This window comes from Chenopodium quinoa, unplaced genomic scaffold (assembly GCF_001683475.1).
Source record: "Chenopodium quinoa cultivar QQ74 unplaced genomic scaffold, ASM168347v1, whole genome shotgun sequence".
In the NCBI taxonomy this organism is placed as follows: domain Eukaryota; kingdom Viridiplantae; phylum Streptophyta; class Magnoliopsida; order Caryophyllales; family Amaranthaceae; genus Chenopodium; species Chenopodium quinoa.
In genome coordinates, this window is record NW_018744066.1 from 3,137,192 (window position 1) to 3,149,565 (window position 12,374).

Consider the following 12,374-nt stretch of genomic DNA (forward strand, 5'->3'; position numbering starts at 1 on the left):
ATAAAACTGAGCAAACAACCTTGCATTATGTAGGTTTGCTAACTTGCTGATATAGAATATACGTAGAATATGCTCCTCTTATATAGGTTTAGGATACACGTAATCAATTGTAAGATATGTCGATCAACAAGATAGTTGCAATCTTAAGCTAGCTACGAGCTGCAACAACTAATTAGAGTCGTCCTATATACAAGCTATATAGGGTCCTACCTTATGAACCATCTAGTGTGTACATGTAACAAAAACCCTGAAGAACATTTATTAGCTTTTATCAATCTAAATGCCAAAAAAACATGCACAGAAAGTCAAGCAAGCAGTATCCATCTATTTGGCATTGCATGCATAGGTTATGGGCAATCATAAATTGCGTCTGATCTTTTGCAATGATAGCTTAGGTCGGAGTGTTTATATAGCATTATTAGTATATGTATCAACTAATAATCATCTAATTTGGTAACACGTTATAAATTGGTGGTTTGACATTTATAAAGTTTACTTACTATATTAGAAACAAATCATTATGTATGGCTCCTTAAAGAGAATGTGGAGTTAGTTGGTATCTTAGTTAAAAAGAAAAAGAAAAAGAAAAGAAAAGATCCTTTTGGAGAAATGGGATAGAGCTTATATTAGCTTCTTCATGAGAATAAACATGATATGATTGCTCCATGAGACAATGCATATGATTATGTAATGTTGTACTTATCTTGTATATACTCGATTTGTCTAGCTTATACTAGCTCAATCGAGTTAACTGTTACAACACAACGAATAATAATATGTTTGATATCTCTATTCTATATTAACTGTCGCTTTTAAGTTTTGAGATCAAATATTTTTGTATATCAATTTCTCTATGGATAAAAGAATCAATGATCAATGTGAATATATATTCAACTAAAATGTTAAGTGAATTCACATGTAACGTAAGAATTACCGGTTAATGTTCAGATAGAGTACATGTAAGGGACAATAGATTTAATTTGGAATTGAGGGAGTAAAAGATTTCCATGGTTGTAATTTCATTACTACAGAGTATATTACAATACTGCTAGCTGGACCTTAATAATAAAGTCAAATTTTCTTGAAATCTTCGAAGCTTTAGAAAGAAAAAAGACAAGCTTGCGACAAGCAACATCATCAGATATATATGGTAGAACTTAGAAGTGTGAAAATTTAAAACTTCTTAATATATACTCTGATTTGATATACTATATGCAATAAATGTTAGAATTAAATTACAAAATTTACGATAATAAGAAGCCTCTTTCAATCACTAGATCAAATACTACTTGATACGAATTAAGAACTCTCGTGTACTAGTAATATGCTTACATTGTTATAGTACTATATATATAATCGAATAGATATGTTTATTTTTCTTTTTGACAAAAGACATATATAAATAAGTGAGAAAAGAGAGAAAAGAAAGAACTTTAATGATTAACAGTGAGTCCAACTAAATGACATCTCATCATTAACATCGTTAATAGGAGAACAATCAAGCGGAAAAAGTGGTAAAATAAAGATGCAAATCCCTGAACCAATTAATTAATTATTTTGATCAATCTTTGATTAGTTTATTAAAGCAACGACATCTTGTCCTTTGTTTCTTCATTACTTTGGACTTAATTGTCCACTTACTTTATATTAAGATCATTTTTTATTTTTTTTAATACTGTACTAATTCTACTTTTATGTAACCATTGTAAGAGTATTTATCTATGTCTCTCTTTATTATTTATCTGGGGTCTTATTAATAGAGCGCATTTATATATTACTATATTAGTATATAAGTTGTATAACTGTATATGAAATGATATTTAAAGCAAAAATAGTTTCTAAAAGAATTGAAAAAAAAGAGCATAATGATAATTAATTAGTTCGGAGTATGTAATACGAAGTATTCTCTATCATATGGTAATGGATATTATGATCACGTAAATTATCATCATAATTTACAATCCATTTGCACTTACCAATGGTGCATGTCACCATATGTATATTCAATACAAGTTTTATGTATCCGTGTTATAAAAGATTGTGTAACTATATACATTATCTACATAGATATGAGTATTTCATAGTAAGTTTTGATAAGATAAGAAGTAGATGAATATAATATAAAACGTACCCAAATTTTAAATGTATTGTTCATAATTAACATAATTTACTTTCCTCCTTTACATCCTATATGAAATATCAAAACCTAATGTTTTGCATGATTTAAAAATTATGTACCGTACTACATTGAAAAATATCCTCTAAATAATTAATAAGTTTATAAATATGAAAACAAACTATGTACACATGCAGTCTGGATTTGGGATCCATAAAATCATGAATTATTGTGATTTTGAAAGCTTATCATCAATAATACACCATATAATTATAATGTGTGTTTTTCAACTAATTGAATTATTGAAAGTTGAGCATCCTCGTCGGACTTACAGTGGCCTTAGTGCTTTATCATTAAATACAGTTCAATTTCCAGGCAAATGCCAAATCTAGTACATCTTACAACTATAGTCTAAACTGTTACGTTGAGGTATTAGCATCATACATTATTTGAATGGAGTATTAATTTATTCCTCTTCCTGTGTTAGCGGTTTTAAATTTTTATGATATATAATTGGGTAAAACTACTAACGGTACACCAATAGCTAGATTTTAATTTCAATTATATTGTTATTGTTGAGCCTTTTGGTTTTGATGGACAAATTGACAAACTCGACTAATGAATGTTTTGAGTCTTTGGTGAATAAAGGGTTCAAGCAAAGTTCGTTCCGGAGTAGGAACTTGGATGCGGAGTAGCATTCACTAAAAAGCCTCATGCAAATCTCACGTTCTAGTTTTAATTGTGAGCACTCAATAATATAAAGCCGGAAAGGAACTCAATGACTTATGTTATTAAAAAAACTACTGGAATAAAAGTTAGTTTTAAAAGATAATTTCTTAAAGAAAAGATAATTTATAAAAGTTGTATTTAGTCATCTATTTTCGAATAAAGATAATTATCTTGTTGTTTTAATATAAATAATTAATTTATATTTTCAAATAAAATCTTTTTAAACAAACTTTTGATAATCTTTTTAAACAAATTTTTGATAAAGTTAGCAAGCAGTTTTTCTGTGTGAAAATCTCTGATTATACGGCTAATGTTTATCAAGTTGTTGAGATAGTGGATTAGTGAGATAAGGCTAGGAAACCTCCTTCATGATCACCATCTGTCAAGATAACTCCACAAGTTGTTAGTGGGGTGTTGGCATGTGGACGGAATTATAGTGGAGGTTAATGACTAAGCCTTCTCTATAAATACTCATGCAAACTATCTCAGCAAAACATAACTCTTGAGCATAAAAATTCCAGTAGCCATCTAATAACATAAAGAGAGTTATTATCCTTCTTATATTCTTGAGTGCAATAGGTATTTGTAATCACAGATTGTATTCAAGTACTTTGGGGTTGGGATTGTGAGTTTGTGTAAGGTGAGGTCAAGGAAGCTTCGCTGCTGAAGTCTTCTGTGAGAGTTGGGAACAAGTTCCTAATTTGTGGAACTTGTTAACGGGTTTGAATCTTCACTTGTAAAGAGTTTGATTACATAGTAGAAATTTAGAAAAGCCTATATCTTCTCTCGTCATTATTTCATTTAGTTAAATTCCGCAAAAGTTTTTAGATTTCACCTCAAATACAATTCACCCCCCCTCTTGTATTAGCCAGTTAAACTTTCAGTTGGTATCAGAGCGGGAACTCAGAGCACGCAGGCAACCCTGTTGAGTAAATTCCTGGGAAAATGGCTTACACAGAGGAAAAGGAATTCGGGAGTACATCCATTCAAAGGCCTCCATACTTCAACGACAAATATTATCCTTATTGGAAGGATAAGATGGAAATCTTTATCCAAGCAGAGAATTATCAGGTATGGCGGATTATACAAGTAGGAGATTACGAAATTACGAAAACGAATGCTAACAATGAGGTAATCCCTAAACCTATAGATGAATATGAAAAAACTGATTTCGAAAAACTAGAAATGAATGCTACTGCCAAAAAGTTTTTAATTTGGGGACTTGGACCCGATGAACATACTCGTGTCAAAGGGTGCAAGTCCGCAAAGGAAATTTGGGATCTTCTGGAAGTTACACATGAAGGAACGTCAGATGTTAAACGTTCCAAAATAGACATTCTTTTATCTCAGTATGAGCGCTTTGAAATGGGAAATAAAGAATCCATTAAAGACATGTTTACTCGATTTAAAAGTATTACTAACGAACTAACGTGTCTTGGTAAGATAATTCCTATAGATGAGCAGGTCAGAAAGGTCTTAAGAAGTCTTCCAGACAATGACATATGGAGAGCAAAGGTTGCAGTTGTGCAGGAATCAAAAGACTTCACCAAGTTCAATCTGGAACAGCTTGCGGGTTCCCTCATTACCCACGAGATCCAGTCGAACAATCGGACTCAGGAGACTGTCAAAAGTCAAGGGCTAGCACTAAGAGCTAATGAAGAATCCGAAGAGAAGTCTGACATTGATGAAGAAGAAGCTGCAATGTTGGTGAGAAGGTTGAAAAAATTCTACCGTAACAACAATTTTTTAGACAAGAAGAAAGGATACAGTAAAAGAAATCAGGAATCCAAAGTCAAGTCTTCTTGTCACAAATGTGGAAGCACCAACCACTTCATCAAAGAGTGTCCATTATGGGAATCTGAGAAAGGCAGGGGAAAAGAAGCTGATCAAAACAGAAACTCCAAGCCTAACTTTTCTAAAACAAATTTCAGGAAAGCAATGATTTCCACGTGGGGAGAATCAAGTTCCGAAGAAGAGGAACAGGAACACACAGACGATGAAGTAGCCAATCTCTGTCTAATGGCAAAGCATGATGATGAGGTAGTCATTCAACCTAGTTATTTGAAATCTCTCTCAAAGGATAAATTAATCTCTTTATTGTTAGAAACCTTAGATGAATATAAAGAATTATGTGCAAAACTAAGGCAAGCCAAAAAGGCAACTGGAATTTGTAGAGATCATGTAAAGTATCTGAATAGCTTAAGAACTGATGTTCAAGGCAGATTCTTTGAATTGTTAGATAAAAATATTATGCTAAAAGAATCCCTTGAAAGAGTAAAGAGTGAGAATATCATGCTGAATATTAAATTGACTCAATATAAAATGCTGTGTACTAACATTGATTCTTGCAGGTCTACTGAAGTTCCTTTAATCATGTTTAATAATGAACTAGAGCATGTTAAGAAAGAGATAAAGGAAACTAATGATAAAAATGAGAAACTAGAAAAGGACCTAGAAATAGCAAGAAAAAGTAGAAGTACAGCAAGCACGGGTGTTCCCAAGTGGGTAAAGGAAGCTCAGACAAAAAGAACAGAAGGTCTAGGCTATGTCCATAAGAAGAAGTCTACTGGAAAGAAAAAGAAATATGTGAATTTACCTAGTGAGACCGTTTGTTCTTTTTGTGGTAAAAAGGAACATCGCAGTGAAGAATGTACTAAGAAAGCAAATCAGTACAATAAGAATGTGAACTATGTTTGGCAGAAGAAAACTGATTTAAATGTGTCAACACAGGAACCCATGAATGAAAGGGTTCCTGCTACTAACCCTTAATTTCTTTTGCAGGTCGCAGTGAGGGGGAACAACCAGTGGTACCTCGATAGCGGTTGTTCTAAGCACATGACAGGAGATGAATCCAGATTTCTCTCACTGACGGCCTATACAGGGGGAACAGTGACCTTTGGAGACAATAAGAAAGGCAACATTGTTGCTGTTGGCAAAGTAGGAAGGTCAAGTTCCCATGCAATTGACAATGTATTTTTAGTCGAGGGTTTGAAGCATAATCTACTCAGTATATCTCAGTTTTGTGATAAAGGAAACTCTGTAAGCTTTTCTTCTGAAAAATGCAAAATCATCAACAATAACACTGGAAAAATCGTTTTGGAAGGAACTCGTAAAGGGAACACGTATACCGTGGACCTTAACAAAGTTCCAAAATACAATCTATCCTGTTTAAGTGTTATTGAGGATGATCCACTTCTATGGCATAAACGTTTTGGACATGTTAGTCTTTCATTGCTTGACAAATTAAGGTCAAAGGACTTGGTAATCGGATTACCTTCTATCAAATTCCTAAATGACAAAATTTGTGAAGCTTGCATCAAAGGAAAGCATGTTCGATCATCATTTAAATCAAAGAAAATGGTAAGCACCACAAAACCATTGGAACTCATTCATATGGATTTGTGTGGCCCCGTTAAAATTCAAAGTAGAAGTGGAAAAATATATGTCTTAGTTCTTGTGGATGATTATTCTAGATTTACATGGGTCATATTCTTACATAGTAAAGATGAAACTTTTGATATGTTTATGACTTTCTTGAAAAAGGGCTTAATTAGGCTAGATTTTATTTCTACTGAATGTCAAATTGCTGATATATTAACTAAGCCTTTAAGCAGAGACAAGTTTGAAAAGATGCGTGTGGAATTGGGATGCTACGGCTAAAGTGATTTTTGTTTGGAACCCCTAAGGTAAAATCGGATGTAACTAACAATGCTATGCTCAATCTTGTGTGCATAACACAACTGAAATTACCCAGGGAAAAGATTTGTGAAGTATTGAAAAGTCACTTATACATACTTTTAATATGTTAAAAATATTGAGCCATGTTGTTTCAAGTTCCCTTTTCATCATTCTTTATTCTCTGTATTATGATCACGTAAATTATCATCATAATTTACAATCCATTTGCACTTACCAATTTTTTTTATATTGTTAATTTGTTTTCCTTCCTATTATTATCTTTTTTGCCTTCCTTATTTTTTTTATCTTTTATTCTTATCTTTTATTCATATTTTTATCTTTTTTTTTCCTCCTTATTTTCCTTTGTTCAGTTCTGCTTTTATTTGTTACGTAAGATAAGAAGCATGTATATCAACTCCTTAACTTACGATTTTATTTTATCAACATTGAATTAGATGAGTGCAATTATTTCACCAAATTAAATCCTACTACCTCTAAAACTACCCCACTACCTCACCTTTTAAACCGTCACTTTTCTTTCTCACTCCTCCCAATTAAACTCTTCTTCTTCTTTTCACTCCACCTTCACCTATCAAATCAATTAAACTCCCCATAAACTCCCATAACCAGCCTCACTCTCTCTCCTTCCTATTCACACTATTCATCTTCTCCTTCCCTTCATTTTACCTTCAACACCATGAAAACCAACCGAAACACCACCCCAAAAACCCGATCACCACCATCCAAACCCTCCTCAAACACGGGGTCTCCACAACCGGTGCCAATTGCGATGATGCATCCATCTGCTCAGCCAAAGAGGAAGGCTAAGGTTGTGAAGGGCGGCGACAGGAAACGGCGCGCAACCACCAAATTCCCATCATGGAATTACACTCTCGGATATCACATCAACTATGATTGGTGTGTGGCGAGTAAGTTCACTGAATTTACTTCTTTAATTGATTATCAAAAATGGACTCACTTGTTCCAGAATTGTTCTCATTACCCTGTTTATCCTAAACTTATTTATGAGTTCAAAAATACCTTTCAATGTGATAATGGTGTGTGCTCGGCCGTAGTTAATGATATTCCAATTTCGTTTGATGCCAATTATCTTGGAAATCTATTTCAAGTTCCTGTTAAAGGCTATTGTTCTTATTTAAAGCACAAACAATCTGTAAATATTGGCCATAATGATGAATGCAAAATCCTTCAATTTATTGGAGGAAATCCGAAAGTGAAAACTACTCACCATCATGCCCTAACACCCCTTCATAAGCTACTGTTTACCTTCACCTGGAAGGGTATAGTACCCCGTTTACAAAAACGGAGTACTGTATCACTCTTGGATGCCTCCCTCATATTCTGTCTTGCATGCAAAATACAGATTAATTTCCCTGCTCTAATGATTGAACACTTGAATTTTTATGCTCAAAAGACCACAATTCCATATGGCTCTTTCCTTACTGTGTTGGTCAAATCTTTTGGTATTGATGTTGAATGTGAATCCCCAACATATCTCAAACCCGATAATATCCTCTCTGAACAATCATTACTTAGACTGAGTCTTAGGCTTACAAATGGCAAAGTATGTTTTGTGCCTCGGAAAGGGGGGGAGAAAAAGAAAGGGAAAGGGAAAGAAGCTGAGGAAGAATGTGATGCAAGTGATGAGGAGGGCAGTGACCAGGGTAGTGAGGTTGCTAGTGAGGGTGCTACCACCTCCAGTGATTCTGAGGGAGATAAGGAAGAAGAAAAAAGTTCTAACGGAGAGAAAAACAAAGAAAAAATACTTGAGGGAGATGTGCAAGGAGAAAAACAGGAAGATTCTGAGGGGGAACATAAGGAAGTTTCTGAGGGGGAAGCTCGAAAATCTGACTCACATGAGGGGCAGGGAACTGATCAAAGTGAGGGGGAACATACCACAGACTCTGAGAGCACAGCTGGACCACCTGTCATTCCTGTGTTTACAGGGGGCCTTAGAAGAAGTAAGAGGAATGTGGTCAAGCCTGCCCTTTCTACTACACACCCTGTGACTGTAGAAACCATCAGCTCCTCAGACAAATCTGATCCCACCTTCAAACCTACCCAAGTCCCCTTTGCCATTGAACCCTCTTCTATTCCTGTCTCATCTACTAGGCAGCCTCCTCATTCACCTTCTCCTCCTCCATTTCAGCCTACTGGCTTTGCTGCTTTCTCTGGAACTCGTGTGTCTGTTTATGATTTTCAACAGGTTAAAGCAGATATGGAAAAGTTGACTACTCTGGTGAGCAAGAAACTGGAGGAAATGGCCTCGGAACTGCTCTCTCTTAAAGGCCAGGTGCAGGCTCTGGCAGAATCTCAAGCAACCGGATTTGCAGGCGTGGAGGCAAAGCTTGCACAGGCTGAAGGCAAGTTTAGTGAAGGCAACAAGGAGATCTTGGAAACTATCAACAAAGTAGCCTTTGAGGAAGTCGAGGAAGACTCTATTGATCCCACAAATCCAACCCTTGATCCTACCAATGCAGCCTCTTAAATCCTTGATTGCACTTATTCTAATTTCATATGTTGAACAATTTTATTTTGGTTTTGTTTAATCTCTCTGAACTTTGGTTTGTACGCCTTTATCCTTTGCTACATTCTCTATGTTCCTTTTCTATTTCCTAAATCGGAACTTGGCTCGTATTTTTCATATGATTGTGTGTGTTTGCTGATAATTTAGTACCTAACTTATTTTTGCCTTGCATTATTTGAGCTCACTATTCCCTACGTAGTCTAGTGGGAGTATAGCAAAATGTTTTTTTTCAATCTTTTGATAATGCCAAAAGGGGGAAAAGACAAACTTCATGGCGGCTAAGGTGTTTACCAAGGAACTCACACATCGAAGGTACAAACTTTTGCTAAGTTCAGTTAACTCAATAAAGTCCTAGTAATCTAAGTTTTTAAAGTCTTTGTTAATTTTTCTTTTGCTTAATCTTTTTAAAATAAACACTTTTTAGTATTTTTCTAAGTTCTTTAATTACTCTGTTTTTTTGTTTTCATGTCTTGCTTTAAATTTTTGTTGCATGCCTGGATGATTTTATTTACCTAAGTTTGTCAATGTTTGTCATCATCAAAAAGGGGGAATTTGTTGAGCCTTTTGGTTTTGATGGACAAATTGACAAACTCGACTAATGAATGTTTTGAGTCTTTGGTGAATAAAGGGTTCAAGCAAAGTTCGTTCCGGAGTAGGAACTTGGATGTGGAGTAGCATTCACTAAAAAGCCTCATGCAAATCTCACGTTCTAGTTTTAATTGTGAGCACTCAATAATATAAAGCCGGAAAGGAACTCAATGACTTATGTTATTAAAAAAACTACTGGAATAAAAGTTAGTTTTAAAAGATAATTTCTTAAAGAAAAGATAATTTATAAAAGTTGTATTTAGTCATCTATTTTCGAATAAAGATAATTATCTTGTTGTTTTAATATAAATAATTAATTTATATTTTCAAATAAAATCTTTTTAAACAAACTTTTGATAATCTTTTTAAACAAATTTTTGATAAAGTTAGCAAGCAGTTTTTCTGTGTGAAAATCTCTGATTATACGGCTAATGTTTATCAAGTTGTTGAGATAGTGGATTAGTGAGATAAGGCTAGGAAACCTCCTTCATGATCACCATCTGTCAAGATAACTCCACAAGTTGTTAGTGGGGTGTTGGCATGTGGACGGAATTATAGTGGAGGTTAATGACTAAGCCTTCTCTATAAATACTCATGCAAACTATCTCAGCAAAACATAACTCTTGAGCATAAAAATTCCAGTAGCCATCTAATAACATAAAGAGAGTTATTATCCTTCTTATATTCTTGAGTGCAATAGGTATTTGTAATCACAGATTGTATTCAAGTACTTTGGGGTTGGGATTGTGAGTTTGTGTAAGGTGAGGTCAAGGAAGCTTCGCTGCTGAAGTCTTCTGTGAGAGTTGGGAACAAGTTCCTAATTTGTGGAACTTGTTAACGGGTTTGAATCTTCACTTGTAAAGAGTTTGATTACATAGTGGAAATTTAGAAAAGTCTATATCTTCTCTCGTCATTATTTCATTTAGTTAAATTCCGCAAAAGTTTTTAGATTTCACCTCAAATACAATTCACCCCCCCTCTTGTATTAGCCAGTTAAACTTTCAGTTATGCACGGATTTGCATTATTGTAATCTATACGCTGGGTTAAGTTATACCATATAAACATACCCAGCGTCTTAACATTAGGGCTACAACTAGTGTGTTGTATATTTGGACCTGTTTAAACTCGATTTTAACATAATAATATATATACACAAAGTTATATAGAATAAGTAGTTATTTGTATAAAGCTAAAAGAATATACCTCGTATATAACCATTCTCTTCTCTTTCTCAAGTGTTCAACATGCATCTAGATCTGTATTAATTTTGTTATTGCACTTAGCTAGTGAGGGAACAGGAAAAGAACACGTTGACTAATTAACTTGTTTAATCTAATTAGGCGGTTTCGTTTCTTTCACATAATCTATCATTATGTCTGTAATCACCTTACACTTAATTGAATAGCAAGTTACTTTCTAGACATACATGGATATAGTTTATATTAGTGTGAACAACATTCACGTACTATTAATACTAAGTGCTTATTAGTGCATCTACTCACAAACAATTCACAAATTTCTAAGGTTTTAGATATGTTTTTTTAAGCTTACAATTGTTAAATAATCTTAAGAGAAAAAAGAGTGGAATGTTGATGTAACACCTAAATCAAATCCCTTAATTCTAGCTCATTAGTAGTTAAAGTGTATTATTCTCTTTTTTTTTTTTAAGTACACAATGACAATGAATAAGTTAAGATGAGATTATGAAAGTCCTTATTATATAAGTTTACATAATACTCTGTATAAGTTTAAGTAAACATATTATATATTAGTTAAACCGTTCTCTTAGGCTTCTTTGTCAATATTGGGATGAAAATTTTTATGTTTTCACTTCATTGCTAGTGTTCATACATATAGTTATGCATTTTCTATATAAGTAACAAGAAAATATATACATAGATGTTTTCAAATAGGATAACGTATACTACCCGTCAAAAAAAAAAAGTATACTAATTATAAATAAATTTTAAATAATATTTTAGAAAAAATAATTATTTTTTGGTGTTTAGAGAAACAAAAAGGCGGGGTGAGAATCAATTCCTAGACTTAAAACCGATAGGAAGTCTAAATGTCTAACCAGTTGAGGTATCCCGCACTCTTTAGAAAAAAGAAATATAAGTGAATTGATACTCGTTTCATAAAAGCTCATTATATTCCATATTTATCACAATATAAGTGGACGGATGATTATTTAAAAACAATGTTAATATATGAACCCTATCAAACACGTATATGGTCAATATACTCAAATCCACCAACATACTATTCTCTTTATACATTCAACCTACTTGATCTAGATACACATCAACTATTCCAAATAAAAATTCCAATCCACAAATTAAAAAGCAAGTGCATCTCTCATCATCTTCTTATCTAGAGACCTCCATTTTAAATAATTTGGTATGTGAAACTATTCCAACTTATCACAACTCTTCACCATATAATATGACATAAAATAAAGGTGTAATAATATGAGAAAAAAATTGGCCACAAGAGAACTCTAAAATGCCCTCTTTTATTTGGTACTATTGCATCTTCTTTTTAGTGGGCAACTCTTTTGATTTAAAGACAAGTGCCCCAAAAATAAAAATAACAACCCATTTTGAATGGACTTTCGTCACTCCAACTTCAAATACGATGCCGTTTCGTACAATCACATTCAATTGCCTAAAAGGCTCAAATCTTTAGTTGATGCTACGGCGGGAAAAACAATA